At 44.2% G+C, this 22,607-nt stretch overlaps 1 protein-coding gene across 6 annotated transcripts in view; it reads left to right on the top strand.

The window, feature by feature from the left end:
* Positions 1 to 4,468: 4,468 nt before the first annotated feature.
* TRAF3 (TNF receptor associated factor 3) overlaps positions 4,469 to 22,607 on the top strand; it is a 63,308-nt gene continuing 45,169 nt past the window's right edge. Inside the window, exons 1-4 of one of the 6 annotated variants that reach the window (XM_032188106.1) lie at positions 4,469 to 4,607; positions 4,758 to 4,849; positions 5,522 to 5,577; positions 19,546 to 19,688. The gene's annotated coding sequence lies outside the window, so the exon portion shown is untranslated. Of the gene's footprint in view, positions 4,608 to 4,757; positions 4,850 to 5,521; positions 5,578 to 19,545; positions 19,689 to 20,259; positions 21,655 to 22,607 lie in introns of those variants that run through there. The other 5 variants (XM_032188102.1, XM_032188103.1, XM_032188101.1 and 2 more) reach the window with 5 other exon arrangements.

Genomic DNA, 22,607 nt, shown 5'->3' with positions numbered 1-22,607 from the left:
GACCCACTCTACAGGCATCTTTGGACATCTGCTCAAAATTTTCATTTGACTCCAAAGCCAATTTGGCACTGGCACAATGGCAGTCTTGGTGGTGGGGGAGCCTGGGGATCTCACTTTTTTTTTTTTTTTTTTTTAATGGTCTCAGCAAGAGAATAAGAAAGCCCTAAGATTTCTGAGACACACTTCTGATATGTCATACTAATATTTCTTGTCAATTGTGAAGGATGTCTATAAGCTGACGTGAGAATTACAATTAGCTTGAGAGAAGCATTGAAAAATGTCACATAGCATATTCTTAAACTTCTGGAAGACTTAGGGAATGTTTCACCTCAAATGCTTGTCATTTAAAAAGCCATCACTTTCTAGGAATGTAAAGTACAAATCACTGCTTGGGCAGGGGAAATCTTTTTTTCCTTAAGCAAGAGGGCTATCATGTTAGACTTTCCTGCTTAGCAGCAGTTGAAATAAACTCAGGGGAATCTTTATCTCATGTATAGGATGCAATAAATGAATGTGTATTCCCATGATACAAATTCTCTTCAGCGATACAAAGGAATATAAATTTAATGATTTTATTGTTCTGTTAATTAGCACCTTCAATCCATAGCGTAAGATGAGGAAGCTGCAAGTCAAGAAGCTTCCCCAATGCCAGATGCAGAAGCTGTTTTGTGCTAAGTCCTCCTCAAATGCACAATAGGCATCGATTAGGAACGTGACACAACCGCCTTCTGAAAACACATCTGCAGAAACTGTGGAGAGGGCAGGCACAATGCACACGACTCACAACATTAGAGGTAGCATTATGTATAGAAGCAATGCCAAAATGCACCTGAAACAGCAGGGCTAATAAGGATGTACTGTATCATCACCGGCTACAATAGTTCAGCTGAATGACTGTTAATTGCAGGAAACCGCTTCACAGAGAAACAATGGTTTGCTGTCCTCTCTCTATCCTTCTCCCAGGTTCACCTCCAGCATTACAAATAATCTGTTGATGCTGCTTTCAGAGAGATAGGACTGGAAATGATCTCCCCCTACAATGGTGAGCAACAACGCAGTGGAGGTTTTGTTCAGGATGTCTCACATAACACCTTTTCTGCAAACCCCATTCATCCAGGGTCACAAAACACTTCTGAGTATCGGATAATAAACTTAAGAGCTGCAGCAAAAGACCAGACCTCACACGCACAGCATCACAGAGGACTGTGACAGGAGATGACACCAGTATCCCTGCAGCACGGCATTTGCCAAGTAAATTTCCCAGAAGATTCTGAGAAATCGGCAGGGGTGGGGGGCAAAGGGGAAGCAGTCCCCTGCCAGCCTCACCTGAGGGAAAAGGTTTCTTCATGACCCAGATCCGTCAATCAGCTCAACCGTACGCCTATGAGCAAGATGCACCACAAACCACCTGACGATTTCATGTCACCAGTGTCCTTTCTACATCCTGTCTCTGACTAATTTCCAGTGCTTCAGAGGCAGTTGAGAAAACCCTGAGAAGCCAAATGCAGCTGGGGTAGAGGACCAGAAGCAGCCCTGAAGTTTGGGAATGGTAGAAGTGCAATGGAAAAGGGCAGCAGCTCGGTCCCTGTTAAATTCCCCTCGGACATATCACGGTACCATGCCCCGATTTAAAACCCTTTGGGTGCTTGTGCCTAGGGCACTGTTTGCTCACTCCTGGCATGGTGAGAAAGCTTTCCAGTCCGAGTCCAAGCTCATGACCGATTCGTAACCATACATCCTTGTGCTTGTGTAATTCTTTCATTAATTTAAATAATTCTCCTTCCTTGATATTTACTCTTTGAATGTATTTACAGTGAATCATCACGCCTTTTTGCAGCCTTCATTTGGCTAGCTAAGGAAGCCAAGCTTGCGTGCCTGTAGCTCCGGGCCGAGAACACAGAAGCCCCGTTCCCCCGTCACCCCGCTGCTCCTCCTCTGCACCTGCTGCAACCTGAGTCAGCCTTTTCTGATTGTAAGTCACCAGAAACATATATAATTTTCCAAATGAGGGGAGGGTCCCCAGCAGTGCTGTGTAAAGCCATGCGAATACTTCCCCATCTCTTCTAAAAATACCCCAGCTGGTGCATCATAGGCTCACATAAGCCTTTTCCACAGCTCTGCGTGCTGGCAACTCACAGTCATTTTCTCACAGACATACACCCCCGTACAAAGGCCAGGCGGGCAGGCCTAATGCCACCAGCATCACTGCCCTCCTCCATTCACTACTTCTAACCTTGGACAAATTGGTTTTGAAATTGTATTTTCATTTGCCAGTTTCTTTTGGTATCTGTGGGTAAAAATCAGCTCTAGGCTCCTCAGTCCCATCATGAGCATCCTTTGTTTCTCCATGTTCTGTGACCCCTGAGCAACTTGTCCCTCTTGCAGTTTAACAGGAGCTGAATTAGTCTGTGATTGCTCAGTTTCAATATTACAGCCTTCTGCAAGGCCTTTGCCACTTATTAATACGAGGCCTGAGATAGCATCCTCGTCCATGGACCCCCTGCTTGCCTAGCTCCCATCACCCTCCAGAACATTTAAGCCCTGCCTCTTCCCAGTGATATTTTCCAGCCTGTACCTGAGGAATTATGGTTTCCCTTAATCACATAATATCGACTCGTCCACATTTCCCCCCTAGTTTTTACAGATAACCATCCCTATTCAAGTTTCTAATGGATGACCACCATTCTTTCTATGGATTTTTTTTTAATTCTTCTCACATGCAATTTTCTGAATCGATGCCCTCTCATTTCACTTCTTTGAACCATTTCACTAAAATCCAGGGTCCCTTTTCCATCATTTCTGTGGCTCCAAGCGGCTGCCCCTCCAGGACCGTGTTGCAGGCACTGCTGCCAGCAGCGCTGCGTGGCAGGGACGTGCAGCGTGCCGCAGCAGCGTTGACAGGAGCTGCTTTGACTGAAAATGTTGTGTGTGCCATGAAATCCCTTATAGGCCAGGCACAGGGGACATACATCACTGCAATAATTGTGTTTGAATTCTTTGGAATATTGTAATTGTGATAAGGAAAAAGAAAAAAGGAACCAAGCACTTGGAATGGGAGGTATTTCATCAGATTAATGCTTTATCCCTTCAGCTACCGACATTTTTAAATATGGAAAGGCTCTGTCTGACATCTCGTAGGTAGCGTAAGACTTTGTTTTCAGTCTCTTTTTTGGGAAGAACACGTTAGTACAGCTGCTGGAGCTACCAGCACCGGAATCCTATTATGTTTTTTTTTCTCCTTTCTTTCTTTTTTTTTTTTTTTTTTTTTTTTTTTTCTAGAGCAAAACAAGAGGACACGCACACACACAACAGCAAAAAGAGTGGCAAGGAAGGAAATTGCAGGTTTGCCTCTGACAGAAACTTATTGGCAGCCCCGCCGCCGGAGAAATCCGGGCTCGCTCCTCGCAGCCTCCCCAGGGCTGGGCAGCCCGGAGGAGGTGAGGGGAAGGTTTCAGACCTCGCTCTCTGCCCGTCCTCCTGCCCGCAGGTTGACGGCAGCGCTTCAGCAGCCGCAGCTGCCTTGACAGCAGCGCCAGCCCCTCGCTGGGGACACGGCAGCGAGAGGAGGGAGCGGGGAAGGAGGCGGGGGGGGGGGGGGGGGGGGAGAGAAAAAGCGGACAAGTGGGGACGAGGAGGGGATTAGCCGAGCCTCCTTGTTTAGGGTCTGGTGAGGACACCGCCGGGGCTGGGGACGCCTGCTGCTTCGCGGGGCGTGGGCGTTGCAGGGATGCGGCTGGCAGCGGCTCCGGGGGGCGGTGGGCAGGGGGCTGGGGGCTGGCTCTGGGCCCGCCCCCCCCCCAAACCAGCCCCCTCCCCAGCACCCGCACTGCTCCTCACGGCGGCTGCTCCCCCCCTCCTCCTCCTCCTCCTCCTCGCGACATGTCGCGACAGCAGCGCGCTGCGGCCGCCCGCAGGGGCCAGCAGCATCCCCCCCTCCCCTCAGCCCCTCCGAGGGGAGCCCCCCTGAGGGGGGGGGTGGTGGTGGTGGTCGAGCCGCCCTGCCCCCGGCTCCCTCCTCAGCTTTTCCAGACTCTTCTCCCCCTCCCCTCCCCCCCCTCTCTCTCTCTCTGTGTGTGTGGTGGTGGTGGTGGTGTTTTTTTTTATTTTTTTGGTATTTTTTCCCCTCCCCTTCCCCCCCTTCACCCCCCCTCCCACCTCGGTGGCGTTTTTTAAATAAAGCCGACCGCCTTCCCCACAGCGACCGGCTCCTCTCCCCCACATCCCCTCACACTCCCTGTGTACCCCCCCCACAACCCCAAAACCCCCTCAGGGGCACCCCCAACCCCTCATCCCGGGGCACTGTGGCTCGGTGCTGATTTAGGGGGGGGGGGGGCTCAGAGGCATCAGGTGCAGGCGGGCAGGGCAAAGCCCGGCCCCCGGCTGCCGCCTGCGCGCTGGAGCCGGGCCCGCCCCTGTGTGTGCGGGGAGGAGCCGGGCTCGCAGCGGGCTTCGCCGGGGATTTCCAGCCTGAGCGGGCGGGAGAGGAAGTGCGGGGCGGGGGGGAGACGGCGCAGGGCGGCCGGGACTTTCCGCCGGGCTTGGCGGGCGCCTTTCGCCGGGCTCCTCCAGCAGCAGCCGCCGCCGCCGCCGTGCCCGCTCGCTCGCAGGTAGGGGCGGCCGCGGGGTGCTCGCAGCTCCCCCCCCGCTGGTGCTGGTGCTGGTGCTGCTGCTGGACGGGGGCTGCTCCCCGGAGCCGTGGTGGAGTTGTTGGGGGGTGTGGGGGGGGCACGGCGCTGACACGGGGCATCTGCTGGCAGGCGGCGCCCGGTGCCGGGACCTCGGCGGCGGCAGCGGCCGGGGACGGAGCAGCGCGGACTGTGCCTGCCCGGAGGCGCTGGGTGTTTTGCAGGTGCCCCCCGTTTTCGTACTTTATTTTACCCCCCCCCCCCCTCTACTCTCCCCGCTTCCCACCCCCGCTGCCTCTCCCCGCGCTGCCTTGCGGCGTTTGAATGCGGGAGCCTCGCTGCGCCCCTGGCTCGCTCCGTGTGCGGCGCTGGGGGCGGGCCGGCGGCCTTTAAAGAGGCGCTGCCTGCCCGCAGCCACCCGGCACGGCTGCTCCGGGGGGGCTCCGGACACCTCAGCGCCTTCCCCGGGCTGCCCGGCTCGGCACGGCTCCCTTCGCCCCCCTTTGGCTTAGCCCCGGCCCGCTTCGGCCCCCCTTGGGCTCGCCCCGGCTGTCCCCGGGCGGTGGGAGGGGGGGGGGGGTGGTTGTGGGCTATAAACCCGTGGCCGTGGCTTTATTTTATTCTATTTTATTTATTTTTTTATCCCCCGTCTGCAGCCCGGGTGGCTGGCAGGAGCGGAGCTTTGTGTGTGTTTTGCTTTTTTTTTTTTTTTTTTTTTTTTTTTTCCCCTATTTATTTATTTATTTTTAACGCCATTCATTTTTCCTGCGCTGTTTTTCGCAGCATCGCGTCGTCGCCCGCTCGAGTTAGTGACCGCGGTGCGGGTTAGGGAGAGAGGGGGGGAAAAAAAAAAATAACGAGTGTTTAAAAGTTTATACTGAGTCATTCCTCTGCAGATGAACCTATGACTGACTCATAATCTGAGAACTGCAGCGGCTTGTAAAATAGGAAGGTAAGGCATCCACGTCTTGATTTATTTGTATCCGAAGTGCCTGCGATCCGAATTACATGCGGAGGGACGAGTGAAACCGTGTGAATGCTGAGCGGCGTAATCTCGCCTGCTGCCAGTCTGAGCTTGTGTGTGACATGAAAGGCTGTACGTGCACCTCTAGGTGGATCTCCGCCGCGCGCTAGAACGCCTTTCTGTCGTTTTCTGTTTCTGTAGTAGTAAAATGTGGGAAGTTCCAGTGATACAATGCGAAATTTGCAGTCTGCTTGGGTCCCTGCCCTCTCTGCCTCGTTGAGATCTAACAGGGTCTTGTGTACCGTAATCCCTGTGTTTCATCTCTTTGGTGGAACTGTGTATTCCTCGCCGTGCGTCTGTCCCGTAGGATTCATGCAGGGTTGTTGTGTACTACTCTGAACTCGCATTCATAGACCGAAAGGGAGCTCAGCCTGTGATGTCAAGGCGTGTTAACCGTATGTAGCTCAGACGGATGAAATAGTTTAATGTGAAATAGTAAAAGTCAGTGTTTAAAATAGCTGTTGACTTGCGTGGAAGCCTGGGTTTAAAGGATGCATTGAGCACTAGAGTTACGACTAAAGAGATGATAACATCATGTATGTTGTCCTTTAGAATGAGCTATTTGGCTAAAAGTGCCTATAAAAGGCAATCTCTACATGCTGAATTGTATGAGTAACGTGGATGTAAATGTTGTTTATTTAGCTTAGGGAGAGGATTTTTATTTTCAGACAAGGAAATATTTGAATATTTGGACTGAATCTTTTTTTTTTTTATGGCTGGACTGGGAAACCCCTTGTAATAGGGCTTGATAACGGAAACATTGATGTATCATGAGTTGGGGCATCACAAGCAGACAGCGCTATGAGGTTATAAAAGTTGCTTTGGTACAACGTGAAAATGGTAGGTGTTTCACTGAAATTTGACTTGATTCAACGCTTCCACTAGCAGCTGGATCTAGGATGCAGAAAGATAAAGCGCATTCAGTGTCGAAGCAAATTAATTGTAATGGAAAGAGGACACTAAATGACTGAGTCCTTAGGCTTGCCTGAAGTCCTCCTGTGGTTAGCTGTGATGATCCTGGTTTTGAGAAGCAGTTCTAGTATGGCTTCAGAGAATTTGAGCATCATGTAAGCATATTTACTGTTGGTGCCTGCGAAAACTGTGTAAGATGGCAGTAGTTAACATCAGTAACAGAAAATTCTTAATGAGGTCTTACCAGTCCATGCTAATACAGTTTGTTTCTAAATGATTTCAACAGCCTGCTGCATTTCAGGTCTTTGCATTGCTCTTGTTCATAATGAAAAGTTTAAGCGATGGCAGGGGAACGTGTTTTCCAGTGCTGTATTAGTAGCTACGGCAATACTGAAAACAAGGAAAGTCAGCAGTCCTAATTTTTAACTTTTGTTGTTAAACCACCGGTATGTAAATACATCAGTAAGTAGACAATCACAGTTCTGCAGATGAAAAGTAAGGCAGTTTAAAAATAGGCATGACTTAAATCTAATCCAATATCCCAAATTGGCTCTGTATGAATAGATATTGCAAGAATAACAGGTTTTGATCTCAGATAGCCAAGATGATGCAATAACTGGATTTCATGTTTTTTAGCATAATAGTGTTTCTTAATTGGAGGTGCTGAATCTTATGATGTCTTAAAGACTGCTCATTACATGTTGGTTTCAGATGTCTGTGTTCTTGTGCACCGTTCCTTTAAAGAATTGCCAAGGCTTTTTATTTTTTTATTTTTTTGATTCTTGTGGGTGGGTACTTTCTGCATATGATGCTTGTATTTAAAACCTCCTGGCATTTTTGGCCTGTGGCTCAGGAACACCAAAAGTGGTGGCAGAGAGTGAAATCGGAGATTTCAAGATGTGGTACGGGGTAGAGAAGCCAAGGGAGGGAGGGTTGTGTGGGTTTTTGCAACAATATAAAGGTGTGATTGTAGCACAAGAAAGAGAGCTGTAGCTTTGCAGGGTTTTATCTTACACTTTTAAACCTGCAGTGATGAAGTAGTGACATAGAAACTACAGCAGCAGAGGGCTGGCAAAGAAAATAGAGCTGGTCTGCCTGCTGGAAGCCCCTGCCGTCATAAGCAGATAGATTGAAGTCAGTGTATGTCTGTTTTGACAAATAACAAAACATTTAACTGTTATGTCTTCAAGCTTTTTTCTTTTGTTTGTTTGTTTCAGACAGAAGGAAAAAGAAAGGACTAGAGAACTCGGAGGAAAGGGGTGGCAGCTTGCAAGGAAAGATGATTAGGTGTCTGCAGATTAGGAAGAGGTGCTCTCTTGGTCTGTGCTAATGGGAGAGAAGAGAAAATAAAGACAACTCCCTCCACCCCTAGCAAATCAGCAAGGAAAGTGTCAGTAGAAAGATCTAAGAGCACAAGAAGAAAATGAGGCAAAAGATGATTTGATATTGGAAATTGTGATATATCCATCTTATGTAGTGGGGTCTGAGAATTGTTTTCTTCTCTTCCTGGATTTTTTTCTACTTCAGCACTGACAGCAAAACATTGTTGCCCCTGTGACTTCAATTGCTCCTGACTGTTGGCTTTGTAACTAGGTTAACAGGGCGAGTGTCTCTAAAATTATATACAACAACTGTAGGTCACTAATCCTTTCCACACCCCCAAAATGTTAAGCCTTTGATTTCCATGCTGTTGTTCTTCCATGCCCATTTTCTCTGCACATGTAGGTGTGATTTTTGGTAGAATCCTGCAGTTCATCTGGTAAAAGGCAGCATGGGAAGGGCAGGCTCACGGTGCTCGTGTGTGCAGAAGTTCCATGTTGGACGTGTGGGATGGCCTCCATCCCTGGCTCCCTCCTTGTACTTTAAACTGGGTCGTTGTGTACTCTGACATCATGATTGGCTATTGCAAACTGCAAGCATTGGAACTGCGTTGGCCGTAGCAGGAATTCTCTAGGTCGGAGCATTTTATAGTTCCGGTATTACTTTATATACCGTCATAAAATGCTCACTTATGAAATAGATTTAGCTGATGCGTAGAGGAAGCACTCTCTAGGTTATTTACCATGATAAAATCACTGATAATTCTGTAATGCAGTATAAATGCTCTGAAGTGATTATAATGCTTTCACAAACAGTATGCATAGCAAGTGCTCGAGACCAAACCTTAGTGAAAGAAGGGGTGAAACTTCTCTTTTACGTGCTCCAGTGATGGCTGCATGGAAGCTTGTGATTGCAGAAGTTTAACATTTGGAGTAATATTGAACTTGCCTGACTTCGTTTCTTCATTAAAACAAAAAACATCTTTTGGTAAATCAAGTAAGATACGCCCATTTGAGACAAGCTTGGAATGCCTTGAGTCTTCACAGCATTCTTGGGTGTCTAGCAAAATGAATTCTTTTGATTTGGTTGGTCTTGAAAAGCACGTTGCAGATGCTGCTCTAGAAGAAGCAGTGCCTTCCTGGCTGCCACTCTGTTCCCACAAGCTCTGACATCTCTTGAGAGCAAGAAGCTGGCCTGTTGAAGATAGCATAAGATCTGGGAGACCTGGAGGCTGTTGTTTTGTTCCTGTAGATGTTTGCAGTGTAAGTCATTGGAAGGCCAAAGCGCCGAGGGCCTTTGTTATTGTGGTGCTGAGCGGTGTGACATCATGCTCACGTCCCCGGGGCAGAAGGGGGATTCCAATCCAACTTTTCTACTTCCCTGGGGAGCATTCTCACAATCAGCTCACAGGCCAGTTAAGCACAGTGTCACTTCCTTCTCTTGAAACTCTTCTGCTATGCCAGGAATAATCAAAACTTGCTGTGCCTGTGAAACGGAGCAAGAGGAAGCGCGATGGCTCAGAAGGGTGGTTAGGATGATTACTGAGATGAGGAAAGGCATGCATACAGTCTGCTGATGCTTCTCTCCACCGATGTCTTGTTTCTTGTCTTCTGGTGCCTTTGAACCTGATACTGAGGTGCTTGCTGAGGTGACCAGCCTTGTCCTCCAGACAGACTGTTCTTGAAGCACGGAAGATATCTTCAAGGTGCTGTTGGGGTGAGAGTACTGGTACTTAGGTGCCTCTAGGGTTAGGTGAGAGCTGACTGGGACTTCTGAGAATACTTGTCATACAGCTTGCGGCTTATGTCTCTCTGCTGGCCCCATGGTCTCGGCTTTTCCTGCTCTGTAAAATGGAAATAGTGGTGCTTTCCTGCCCTCTGAGGACATCAAAGGTGATGAGGTGCTGAGGCACAGCAGGGCAGTACGAGCTTTATCCATTGATAAATGACATGAATTTCAACAGTTGTGTAGAGGCATCCTGTTTTGTCTTCTCCACAGCGCTGTGCCTTTCTGCACCGTCAGCGTTATGGGACAGGAAGCAGTATTTGCTTCACAGCTCTTGCACTGCTGCATACAGCAAGCATGCAGGGCTCCATGAACCTGAGTGTCCAGGCCAGAATTTGTCAAAGTGGTACCTGTTCTGGTGCTCTTAAGTGTTCCCAGCTTTCTGCCTTGTATGCTCTAGAACAGTAATGGGCTTTCCTTAGTCTGTGGAACCAGGTTACTTGCACAATAAAGGTGCCTAAAATAACTTTAATGGCAAAGCCCAAAATTTGGCTCATGAGCTGGCAATGTGAATAAAACTCACTTTGTGAGCTGGTCCATGTACTTGTGAGAGATAATTAGAATAATTGTTAGAGTTTTCTGTTATGGATATGTTGTGTACTGTATCCGTTTATACCTATCCCCTATCTTTTCTCTTTCCACAGAGAAGAACCTTCCAAGAGTAAGTTTCCTTGAGTAATGTGTCCTCTGACCATTTATTTAATGTCTTGCAGCTTTAAGGAATTGTGTCTTACCTTGATTTTATTTTTTTGCTTAGGAAGTACTGCCTTAAAATTTCCATTCATCTTCCGCTTGTTTTAAACTCCTTTAAAGCATCCGAAGTCACTCGTCTTTCTGCGTTTTATGCTCTTCAGCTACCAATGAAATACTCTTATCACAGTGTTTCTATTCCATCTTAAGTTGTTTGGCCAAACAGTGTAAATGCTCTTAATTTTTTAAGTTGGTTCTTCTGATTCTTAGAAGTGGCTTATTTTGAACTGCTTTCAGTTGTTCTATATCTCCTGTAATTTTAAGTTGTGAAGGGATGACTTTTTATTCCAAGGTGGTCTCATCCTTTTACTTGACCAAAATGACTGACTTCACTTCCCCATTCACTTTCCTTTCCATTTGCATCACTTTTCTCTTGAAATACTTGCTTCCAGGCTTGTACTTATTTTCATACTTCCGGCTAATAGTCTTTATCTGTAAGTCAATTTTTCTTTGACCTCTCTGTAGCTGCCTGTTTCTTTCATTTTCCCCCAACCCAAGGGGAAAATTAGCAAGCTCTTCCATGCCACTAAAGATGGATCTACATTATACCCTCCTATTGTCTGAAGTATACATGTCCTTAGATCTACAAATGCTCTCTTTCCATCCTTTTCACTGTCCTCTTTTCTGTTTTCCTTGAGAGAGGAGCATTGTGCTTTTACCTGGGAACGTTTTAGTTCTGACTGTCGTAGCTTCACGTGACGAGGGTACCAGTTCTATGTTCAACAGGTGCCAAAGGTAAAGTGCATGTGGTTGTAAAGCTGCATATTCTCAAAATATTGTCATTAGTTTAAATGGAAGGAGGTTGCCTACTTAAAAAAGTGAACGCTGTTGATACACGTGTGTGTATCTAGTGGTTTTCAGACAGTCTCATGCAGTAGTATTTCTGTTGCCTTTTAGAACTCAACTTTTTTTTTTGTGGAAAAAAAGGATTTGAGCCAGCTTAATTTGAAATTCTTAACACCTAGTGCTGATTTGGAGTGCGAATGTCTTCTCTGTTTTCTGTTAGGAGTTGAACTGTTCTTCTCTATGCAGAACCTGAGCGTGCTACACTTAATATTAGTAAATGTGCCGTACTGCTCACTGGTGGTGTTGGTGAGTAATGGAAATGGCAATGGATCCCGTGTTGTAGTTAGAGTAGCAGACATTGCTGTTGTGTTGCCCTTACTGTTTGGCAGTTGTTTTTTTTTTTTTGTTTTAATCTGTGTTAAAGTGAGATATTTTCACACTTTCTTGGAGCATGTGCAGAAGAATGCTCTTGGCAGTATCCAGGAACATAAAGCAAGTTTATTGCAGTTTGTGTGCTGTACTTTGTCAGCGATTTTTTCAATACCTTGGCCTGTAAATTCCCCTTCTTCCTCTTTCCTTCTTGCAAATTCCTGAAAGCTTCACTTTCATTTTGGAAAGGATTATTTAGATACGTAACTTTCAGTACTCCAGCCAGTAACTTTTTGAGGGAGTTTTGGGGGATTTACTCTCTTAGCAGTTTGTTTGTTTTGTGTGTTCTTTTTTTTTTTTTTTTTTTTTTTTAAATTGTTAGGACAAGCAAACAAATATCCGCCTACTACAGTCTGTGTATCTTTTGCTGAGGAGATTTTCCTAAAATAAGCGAAGAAGTGATTTGGAGTTTTCCTCTTTGTGCATGTAAATCCTGTAGTACATGTAGCTGAAGTCTGACATGTAGTGTAGCTTTGCAGACTTGTTTACCAGGAGTTGTTTGTCTTCTAATACAAACTCTCAGTGTATCAGTTGACTGTTCTGAGGTGAGTTGGGGCAGCCAGCCTTTGAAAGTCCTTTGAGCTGTACATAAAAAAGCAGCTATTCCAGAACAAGAGTGTCAGTGTGCTGAGTTAACTGGCGAAGTTCAAAGTAGTTGAACCCTTCCTTGAAATGCTGTGATTTAACAAACCATCCAAAGAACAAGGAAGGTGAAATGACATGAGGAAAAAAGTTCATATAGGTCAATTACATCTGTAACTATATACTTTCCTGTCATGTTTTCATGAGAAAATGTTAATGAGATGACTATTGGCAGTTCCCACTATCTATTGTGCTACATGCTTTAGTGATGCTTTTTTTTGATCTGCTGCCCATCTCCTGTAGCAAAAGAGCAACCTTCAGGATGTCTTGGAGTGCTCAGCTTCATTTTGAGCAGGTGCAGGTAGTGACTTGGGTTGCTATGGTTAAGATCCAGGGTTGTCCGTATTCCTTAGACTTCAGAGGCACTGGCATCTCTTTTTCTCTTTTGGAGAGAAAGCTTAAACATTCTTAAGATGTTTTTAAACTGGCATTGCTTTTTTCCACAATTCCATATTCAAATACTTCAACTAAAATCTTATCTCCTGGTTAAACAAACTCCCTGTTGTACTTATGTCATATCTGTGAAAATGGGCTGTCTGACTGTTTATGGAGAAATGGTTCGGCTTCTCTTGTAGCTAATCAGTTTCTGCAGAGTATTAGATAGGCTATGTGTTAAAATATCAGTTGTTATCATCTCCAAAACGTTTGTCATGTTAAGGGGGAAAAAATTGGTGAGCTCTCCATTAGATGGTGCTGCTGGTATTAAAATATTTAGGTACCTAATAGAAGCAGGTTTCTGCCTAGAACTGTTTTTACATTTTTTTAAAGGACTGCTTTTTAATAAAATACTTTCCAAAGGCAGTGATACTTGCAAAGTTTTTTTTTTTTTTTGGTTTGAAATGAATAGGTAAGATGCTGAAAAGACAGGCTGTCTCCATGGGAAGGAGATATGTTAGAAGTAAAGCATATGCTTTTCGCATGGATGATTTCAATTCTAGCAGCTGCCTCTTTTGTTGTATCCCTCATCTGTTTAAATGACGACTCTGTGTTACCTTCATACACTGCTATCATGTGGATGGGGATGCTACAGTATTAAAGAAATTCAGTGTCAAGAAATACTTGATTTTAAAATCCCCAAGTGAATTATACTGACCACTGCAGCATTAACACCCTGGTGAATTTGAGTTCCTGTCTTCTTGCTGTTCTCTGTCTACCTGCGTTTCACGTTTAAGTTGAAACAAAACACTGCTAATTAAACGTGTAGTGATAGCATTCATTTGCCTGAACCATGGCTGACTAGCTAGTTCTAGAAAAAAAATACAGGAACAGAAATGGTGCCTACGTGTAGGCACATGGTACCATCTTAAATGCTGTAGGTTGTCCCAGACAGTCTCAAGTTACTGCTCCAAGACTTTGCTCCATATGTCCAAGCATGTATCTGCCAGTCCTGCACATCTTGGGTGCTTTAGAGCATCTAAAATTGCACTAAACTCCCATGATTGGACACCTAACTCTTCATACATATTAATTGAAAATGTGCATTATCAAGTGTATCCATGCTGTTAGGACTCCTTCAAAGATGGTGAGGCTGGGTTGCTGAGGTCTTTGAATTCTTCTGTGCCATGAAGGCTGCAAGTAGAAGAATAACCAGTTTTTAGAACTGGTGTTGGACAAGAGAAATACAAGTTGATTGGGGGCTAGAACTAGCTGATCCTTAAGGTCTCTTCCAACCCAAACCACTCTGTGATTCTAGGTTGGGTTCATGAAGTCACAGCCCTTTTCTCATTACAGGTAGAAGTATTTTTAGTATGATTTAACAAATGCAGGTGATTGTGACTAGTCAGCAAAAGAGTTTCATAGCATGAAATAACACTTAGCAAGAAATATAGATGAAATCTTTTTTAAGAAACAGATTTTTTTTTTCTTTTGGGAAGGTTTTTATTGAAAAGCATTCAGGAAGGCTGGCTAGCAGAAATGGCTTAAAAACTCTACCTCTTGGGGTTGGAAATTTTAAATAATTTTGTACTCAGCAACGGGAAGCCTAATGTAACAGACTTGGCTGGAGTTTAACAGCCTTTTAAAGCTGGTAAGGAGCAGCCAGTGGATTTCATATGTAATTTTCTAGCTTCAAGAGAAGTAAGTGAGCAGCTTGCAGATTCTTGGTTCACTTTCTGACCTTAACTGGGTTTAGAAGGTGTGACTACAAGGTGCTGTTAATTCCCCCAGAATCTAGCAAGTTGGAGTAATAAGGCAGAGGGATGGTTCTCTTTTCTGATATTAACGATCCATTTGGGGGAAAACTCAAACAGGAAAAGTTCCCAGTTATGAGGTAACTGGGAAAATGGACAAGCTGTTGAGAACGAGAACTTTGCCATAAGTATCTTACCAGTTCGCTAAAAGTAACGTGCAGCTTGCTCATAATAACAGCCCTTTAAGGACAGTTAAAAGTTTATAATGTATGACAGAATGGCTAGAATTCAGAAAACTTGGAGGTAAGATGCCTTGGGAAGCATGACTAAGACTAAGGAATTCAGTGAAGTTGTTCCTTAAAGAGCAGGTAAGTGTGAATTACTAATTTGTACTTCTTTTGCACTGACACATAGCAACAGACTGCTTTGGCTAAATCAGTACACTGCTAATGATCTGAAATTCAAGAAGAAACTGTATGAAATTAGGGGACAGTGTTAAAGATGAGCAAGACAGAATGGCACAGGCGTGTAGGGAAAAAAAATTGGAGTGTTTGAGGCAAAGAACAATATCAAACTAATGAGGGAGATAAAAATATGTTCTTGTTATTCTTTCATGCAGTCTTGAGCAGTTAAGAGGATATTTTTCTAATAGTCAATATGAAGGAAAAAGTAACAACAGTTGATGCCAAGAGAAATGAAGTAATTAATGCTGCTTTCTTCTATGTAAGAATGAAATATTATAATGCATAACCCAATTAGCTATTAACTCTTCAGCATATTTATGGTAATTCCTGGAGGGTAAATGCAATTCCAGATGTTTTCCATATTTGATTTTGTGACTTCTGTAACAAGAGTGGTGTGAAACTGTGTAATATAATTTTATTTACCAGAAAAAATAGAAAAAATGTTTTGTTTGTAAACATCTGCAAGATAGCAGAATGATCCTAAGGGTTATATGAAACTTCTCCGTAGTATTTCTATTGCAGTTCTTTCTGTGTCATGATTAAGGATGTAGGGAGACTGGGGAGAACCATCCCGTTTTAAGAAGGACAGCTGCAGGAGTAGTATGGAATGGATTGGAGAAGAGAGAGGAAATATGTTGGTAGCTGTGATCATCCTGGGATGTATTGCCTAAGCATCTATGTTTGGGATGGTTATAATTTTCAACAGTGACTTAAAGGATTGAATAATAGAGAATAAATCTATTACATTCCAAGATGGATACCAAACCAGGAATACCTGCAAGTATTTTGGAGAACAGAATTCCAATTCAAAACGAACAGGTCTTGATTGGGCTTGGTTGTTGGCTTTGGGTAGCTGACTGCTCTTAAGTTTTCATATAGCCTACAATTTTCTTGCAGCAAGGGTGCAGCCTCAATTTCTCTTGATCTCCCGAATTTCAATACTGAATCCAATTCAAGATGTCATTGAGCTTCGAAGTACTTGTCCTACAGCCTCATCTTAAATGAGATGCCTGAATCTGAATGCAACTAGACTAAATGCAACGTGTCAGTCCTGATGCCATTACTAGCACTGAAATGAAATTGCATCTTTTCCCCATTTGTAGAGTAGACCCAGAGCTGCAGCATGCTAGAACTCACTTTATACCGTGGGCAATGTTTAAATGATCAGTGAACATGAGTTTTGTTATATAAAGCTGTGAAGTGAACTGTAAAATGAAGGAGCTGTTTTTTAAGTCTTTTTTTTTTTTTTTTACTACCACAAGTATAGCAAATGCAAAGGGAAAGATTGGAAGGCGAAATGAAGATGTAGCAGTATCCTAATGGCTGTAATTAGTCACTGGGGCTCAGGCGTCAGAGCCTATTGCTAAATATTACATACAATAAGAACAATAGGAGCAAAAGTATTTAGAGAGTGTTTAATAATTCACATGTCTGTATGGCCTGATTGTCCTGGAAGAGCTCCCTGATGACTCTCCTTAAACTGGTGTTGTCTCTTTGTTCCTCTGATCTCTCCTATTCCTCCTGTAAATAAAAATCTTTTTAAGAAGCCTTCAATGTTTGCATGTCTGAGAGACTCTTCTACGGCCTTCAATTAAACCTCCCTGCTTATTGAGATGTTTGGTGCTCGAATAAAGAGGTTAACATATAATGGCTGTAAATTAGTGTGGCTCCTGTTGTTCTAGGCTAATGTAGAATATTCATCCGTTCTCAATAGCCAGGATGAGACTAAGTGGTGACTGGGTCATTCTTCCTGCAGATACTCAGAACGGTCAGTCCTCATCGTGACAATGTCACAGCTTTGCCATGATTGCGGCAGAACGAGTTAAGAAGACAGCCCAAATTAACCAACTTTGGACAAACAGGCAGGATGAGAATTGAAGCCAGGCTGACTTCTCAGGATTATGTCAGTCGATTAAAACTAACTTCCTGTCAATACTGAGCTTGGCAAAAATGCATAGGGGAAAAGAGGTCGTGGAATGTTACACGTCTTAAATCAGTAATATCATTGCCTGGAATTTGCCAAGACATAACTGCTTCTGGTGGTTGCACAGACACAGGAGGCTTCAGAGTTGTCTCCAGTCCTTATTCTGACTTGGGAATAGCTGGATTGGAGGTATAAGGTCTGGGCAGTCAGTTTGTCAGTAGAGAACTCTTCACTGTTTTTAAATAGTGATATAAGGGGCTTTTCTGTTATCCTCTTATTCTGTCCACAAGTGGAGTGCTTTGGAAGGACAGAAGTCTCTAATACAGGAAAAAGGAGTCTTTCAGTTGTGTGGTGGTGTTCTGTTTGCTTCCATCCTTTCTGTTCTTCCTTTCAGTAGAGGATTACATCATGGGCTGGAATGCATGCTTGCTGCTGCAAGGATTGATTTTTTTAATTCATCCTTTGCCCCTTGTTTAGTCTGCTAGTACTGTGTGCTCCCACTCTGCAGTTCCAGACTGCTGTACTTGAGGCCTCTCCCTACAGCACATGGAAATGTGTTGTTTGACAAGACTTACTGAACCCTCTGTAGCACTGTATCCCTATCAGAATAAAGGAAAGGTGCTTTCATGGCACGGCTCTTGTTTATGGCAGTAGCTCGGAGACCTCTGACCTTTGTAGGGCTGTCTAGCAAAAGAGCAGGTTAAGCTCGCTCCAGCATGACTTCCAGATGTGTAACGCCCTAGGAGCAGCAACGCTTACCCTTACGGTATGAAGTGCAGCGATCGCCTTAGGTGGAAAACCTTAGGCAGACCACAAAACCAATATTGTTCTGGTTGTGGTTTTTTGATAAGGCACACAGGGAGTGCAGTCTGCCAGTTTGTGGAGAGGGAGGACTGGTAGTTGGTATGTGGATAAAGATGATGAAGCCAGCGGAAGCATGGTGCTGTTAAGCCTGACTGGAAAGCTGGCAGGCTAGGTGCAGGTGAGGAGCTTTCTACATGAACTGGTGGGCACTGTTGGGTCCTCAGAGCCATTTGAACAGCTTGCTTTGGCCTCTGCATGGCAGAGATATTATATTTCACCTGGTCAGTGCAGCTGTGTCGCTGGTCTTGGCCTGTATGTTCTGGGGGTAGAATTTGGGCCTTCAAATGAATGGGTGCATTCATCGCCAGATAGCAGACAGGAATATGTTTTTTATTTTCTTCTTTGCTTACGTCACTGTGTGCGTGTATATTTGTGTGTATATTTATATATGCAACAATTTTGCCTGATTACAGGTCAGTTCCATCCTGCAGTAGAGGCAGACCCCTTTTTTACATTGAAACTAGGAAAGGAGCATGTAGTTACTGGACTCAGATGGCCTTTTTCGGTCACTTTTTTTGTTGATCCATTTAACCTGGCCTTGAACACCTCCAGGGATGGGGCATCCACAGCTTCTCTGGGCAGCCTGTGCCAGTGCCTCACCTCCCTCAAAGAATTTCTTCCGTATATCTAATCTAAATCTATCCTTCTCAAGTATAAAACCATTCCCCTTGTCTTAGCACTTTACTCCTTGACAAAGAGTCCTTCCCCGGATTTCCTGTAGGCCCTATTTAGGTACTGGAAGGCTGTTATAAGGTCTCCCTGGAGCCTTCTCTTCTCCAGGCTGAACAGCCCAAGCTCCCTCAGCCTGTCCTCATAGCCCCTTGATCATCCTCATGGCCCTCCTCTGGACTCATTCTAATAGCCCCATGTCCTTCTTGTGCTGGGGCCCCAGAGCTGGGTGCAGGGCTCCAGGTGGGGTCTCACAAGAGCAGAGCAGAGGGGACAATCACCTCCCTCACCCTGGTGGCCTTTAGAAGCGGCCCAGGGTATGGCTGGACTTTTGGGCTTCAGGTGCACATTGCCAGCTCATATCGAGCTTCTTGTTAACCAACACCCCCAGGTCCTTCTCCTCAGGGCTACTCTCAAGTGTGGCTTGCAGTATGTTTTCATTGGTAAAAGAAAAAGACCTTTCAGTTTGTTACTGTCAGTCTGTAGGGATTCTTGGCTCTCTTGTTAGCTTTTACATGTATGTCACCATAAAGTGCAAATGGAAGAATTAAGATGGTATCGTGCTTTCTTGTAAATCCATTCCGATTGTTTCACCAGCCGTAATTTTTTTTACATGAATAAACTGGTAACTTAAGTTACGTTCAGCTCTCAGTATCACGGTTTAGAAATGGCCATGATGTGCTAGCCAATGTGTTTTAATACTGTTTGGTGGCAATATTAAAACTACCTGTGTTTTCAGTCTTCGTATTTCCTCCCATTTTTATCTGAGTGTAAATTTTTCCTACGCTGAATAGGTTCAAGTACAGTAGCTAGTAAAATTAGACCCGTGTTGAGAAATGGAGCATGCATCTCAGATAGTTTCTTTTCTTGGTTTTGGTTCAGGTTAACAGAAGTATCTTTACATCTGCAGTTTCTGGAAATTCAAGAACACTGTGAACCTCTGGCCAATAAAAATTTTCCCATTATGTAAAACATTCTTGCAGATTAGCTTGACTCACTCAGTGGTGGCAGTGGTGACTTCCTCCATGAAGTAAATACACTTTTGCAATGAATTTCCTAGTCGACTAACAAATCTCAGTGTAGCTTTCTGATTTGCTGTAGTCTGTGTGGTTTCATGGAGCTCTAACCTACTATTTCTTATTTGTGCCTTCAAGCTTGAGAGAATTGTTTCTGTATATTAATAGGAGACACTTGAAACCGACTTTACTTGTTTGTTTCCCAGCAGGAAAGCCTGAGTGCTTAGGCTTTAACTGAATCAAGACCAGCTCTCAGCAGTGGGAGACAATATATTAATCCATTGGAAGTACAGACTGCAGTCTTGTGTATCACTGCGGTTTGTGTTGCGAATTTTTCTCATGTAAACAGGTAGGTTGCGAAATTTTTTCTCTGCTGCATACGTTGTTTTTGTAATGCGTGTATCTAGAAACCTTGTGACAGTTGTGTGAGGTGGTTTTCTTTTTTTTTCCTTTTTTTTGGCGGGAGGCGTAGTTGTAGTATTTCTGTCATTGCATGAAACTGTAAAGTACCTTATTCTCCTTTGTGTTTTCACATCTTTAAGTTGATGGTATTAATTTTACAAATCGGCTTCAGTGCTCTGAGTTGCTTTAGGTATGAATCAGGGTGATAGCTCAAAACTCAAGCAAGTTTCTTTCTTGTTTCTGTAAGCCAGCCCTCTTGTAGTGTCTTTTGTGTTTTCCACACAATCAGTGGACTATTTGGCAAGTTATTCTGCACTCTCTGCTTGATGGAGTTATGTTGCTTGATAGTATGTGGAGGTTTGTTAAATTCTGGGCTGTTTTATCAGTTTTGTTTCATTTGCAAGCAAGGTAAGCAAGTTATTCTCTCTCTTTCATTGAACACCAGAAGAAAAGATTTTCTTTTCCTTTTTTTTTTTTTTTTTTTTTTTTTTTTTTTTTTTTTTTTTTTTAACAAATAGTTTAGAAATGTGATAAGAACTCAGATGGTAGCCAACTTCCTTAGTCAGCTCTGCCTAATTTGGGAAACTACGTTATACCTTAGTTGCGAAAGGAGAAAATCCAGCAGGATACTCTCATAACCTTTTTTCTTTTTCTCTTACCTTTCCCCCCAAATACAGGGGATTTTGAACAATTTGTGAAGCAGGCTTGTTATCTTTCTGTAAGAATTTTTTCCCTTGGCCCTAGCATCTAACTTAATGCTGGATGTCATTTCTTAGGAAATACTATGTGCATCCTTGATAGTGTGTGAATCCCAGCCAGAAAGCATCTAGGCTGCATGTCTCTGTCTTGAAGTCATTCTCAGTGTCCCAAAGCAAAACAGGTTAAAAAGTGTTAAAGTGATAGTTTTAGACTAAATGCAAAAACTGAAAACTATTTACAAATCTTTACCATTTATGTTCCCTTTTTAGGGAAAGGGGATATTGCTGGTCCGCCCCCCCAGCTTTACCAAGATATAATTATGTGTTTGTGTTCCTTATTTCTAGTTATTTTTTGACTTTTGGCAGTTCCCAGCTTAAGACTGAAGTCCTATTATACAAGGTAATACATATACAAGTATGTGAAGAGGTGGGATCTTGGTAGGTGTCCAGGTAAGATGAGAGAAAGGAGGCATTATATCTGTTCCTTGATGAACGGGAATAGAAATGTGCAGAAGTGCTCCAAGTCATCCAGAAAGTTTCTGATAATTCTGATTATTTTTTTCCTGTTCCAATGCCCACAGTTCTTTCCCCTTTCAAAATCTGTTATCATAATTTTTTTTTATGTGGCACTTAATGTTTGGCGTACAAGCCAGGGAAGAGATTCTAAACTGAAGATGACCTCTGGCACTGAATAAAATCTTTTTAGTAGATGCAAGCTTAAAATAACTAAAACTCTGTATGGGAGCCTAAACTTGAGTACACATTGTCCATTACTAACTAAGCCATATTGGAAAAGGAGGAAAAAAAACACACAACCCCACAAGACAAAAAAAAAAATCCAACAAACAAAAAAAAAAGGCTGTTGTGTCAGGGCATGGGATTTCAGGAGCCCCTGTGAAGAGTAAGTGAAGCACTTGTGCCCAGCTGTGAGAAAGTAAATCTTTCTCCCATCTGTGGGTGGGGGAGTGGGAGGTAGATATTTTGGTTATGTACATGAGTCTGTACCTGCGTTGCCCATTACCTTCTTCTTTAAAAGGTCAATGTAAACCCTGTTGAAGCTTGCCACTAGAAACAAGCAACCTTTTCACTGCTGTGAGCCAGAAGCCAAGAGGATGCACGCACCTCCTAATTCTTTCCTGTTTCCTTTCTGCTTATCCCCAAATAGCATACTCTGAATGCTGGCTCCTGCCCTTTCTCCTGGGGCTGCAGCAGAAGGTAGGGAGGTGAGGCAGGGAGTGCTGAAGAATTACTGGAGGCTGCTGAGCTTTCAGTGCCATTGTCAGCATGTGTTCAGCCCAACCTGATGTTCTGGTGATGCCAAAACAGATAAGTCTGGGCAGGATCCTCACCCAAGGAGGAGGTGGATGGATCTCGAGGAATAATAGCTTGCTGATGGTAGGCAGCTGGGCTGCTGTGGACTAAAAGATCTGGCCTTGAGCCTTGCTCTGCAGGATGCAGAGGGAAGGAGGGGTGAAAAGCAGTGATGAGCCTATTGTTGCAAATGAGCTCACTGGCTGATTGGTACTGGGGCTCTCATGCTGCTCCCTCTGCTCTTAATGCAGCTGTGAAGAGTGAAGAAGAGAGAGGGGGAAGGGAAAAACAAGCTAGACTAAACTTCTCTGTTAAAACAAGTATGAATTAGACCTCTAGCCTCTAAAGAGGCAATGGGCATAAATAAATAAACACACAAAAAAACTCATCTAAACACAAGGAAACCTTTTTGAGGATGCTCGAATGCTGCAGCAGGTTGCCCAGGGTGGGGTTGGAGAGTCTCTTGTAGGGGAAACTCAAAACCCAGTGGGACACTGTTCTGGGCAGCCTGTAGTAGTGACCCTGCTTGGGTGGGTGGGTTGGACAAGATCAGCTCCAGAGGTGCCCTCCAACCTCAGGCAGTCTGTGAAAGTTTCTTTAGTATTTTTTTTTCTAATGTATACTTTAGCTGCTGTTGTGGAATACTTGGGAAATAATTACAAATGCTGCTGCTGGGCATTTGTCTTGCAAATGCTGCTGCTGTGTAATCATGGCAATTTTAATTGTATGGGGAAAGCATCCAAGTGTTAAAATAGTTAATTAACTAGACTGCCCTATTTAAACAGCATAAGCAAAAAAAAAAAACAACACCAAAAAGCCACAAACTAAACAACTCTCTTCCCTCCTCCCCCTCCCCC

The sequence above is a fragment of the Aythya fuligula genome, chromosome 5, assembly GCF_009819795.1.
Source record: "Aythya fuligula isolate bAytFul2 chromosome 5, bAytFul2.pri, whole genome shotgun sequence".
NCBI classification, from domain to species: domain Eukaryota; kingdom Metazoa; phylum Chordata; class Aves; order Anseriformes; family Anatidae; genus Aythya; species Aythya fuligula.
Note: the sequence above shows the minus strand (reverse complement) of the source record. Positions and strands in the feature narration are given on the sequence as shown.